The 871-nt window shown below is 60.8% G+C and overlaps 1 long non-coding RNA gene across 1 annotated transcript in view; it reads right to left on the bottom strand.

Moving 5' to 3' along the window:
- The window catches only part of LOC122421087, a 37,126-nt gene that overhangs the window by 14,262 nt on the left and 21,993 nt on the right, over positions 1 to 871 (bottom strand). The window contains exon 2 of the long non-coding RNA XR_006263437.1: positions 597 to 865. This is a non-coding gene — a long non-coding RNA (uncharacterized LOC122421087). The remainder of the gene's footprint in view (positions 1 to 596; positions 866 to 871) is intronic.

Here is an 871-nt window from a genome sequence, read left to right as displayed (position 1 = left end):
CGCTGGAGGTTCACCCCGGCGGCCCTGCCGTCTCCTCTCACGTTCTAACCTCTCGGGTACAGTCCGTCCTCATCTCTTCAGCTGAGTGACCGACACACAGCCCTGTTCCCAGCTGGGCAGCTGGTGTGGGCAGTCAGGGCGCTGTGCCCTCCTGGGCCGTGTCTGGCTCAACCCCTTATCTGAAGCCAGGTCCCGCTGGCCGAGGGACAGTGGACTCTCGGGACCTGGTCTCCACGTGACCGTCTTCCGACTCCATCGGGCCCGAGCTCTGGTGTCTTGGAGGAGGAAGCTCATGGTGCTGAGCGCGGTCAGGGGAACACGGCGGGGCCCCTGCGCCCTGTGTCCCAGCTCTCGGCTGGGTGCTGGTGACCATCTTCTCCGCAGGTCCGCCCTCCTCCTACTCCAAAGAGCGGCCACCCTCTGCCCCGGACACTCACTGAATCGTGCCATGTGCGACACGTTTGACTAAAGGAGAGCCCACCCTCTCCCGGTTTTAAAAGGGCAGTCAGGATGTTAAAATGCAACACACAAGCCAAGGCACACCTCCAAAGGTTAGACTCGCGAAAGAACCCAGAGATGGGCACAGGAGAACTTACGGGAGCGTAAAGGCCAGGAGACGTCAGGACTGTGGCTCTTGACATGAATCGTGGCAGTGGACGTGGAGACATTCATTCATGCCAAAAAGACGTCGTGAGCACCAAGGGAGCGAAGGCGCTGCCCGGACACGCTGGGGAACAAGAGGACGCTGTGACGGGGCCTTCTGCCCTTGGAGTCTTTACATGTTGGTGGAATATCTGGGAGCAGACACTCGGAGCAGAGGACAGGCTCCGTGAGGCTGGAAGTGCCGGTACCAGCGGGCCTGTTCCTATGA

The sequence above is a fragment of the Cervus canadensis genome, chromosome 18 (assembly GCF_019320065.1).
Source record: "Cervus canadensis isolate Bull #8, Minnesota chromosome 18, ASM1932006v1, whole genome shotgun sequence".
Taxonomy (NCBI): Eukaryota; Metazoa; Chordata; class Mammalia; order Artiodactyla; family Cervidae; genus Cervus; species Cervus canadensis.
This window is presented reverse-complemented; position numbering and strand designations above follow the sequence as displayed.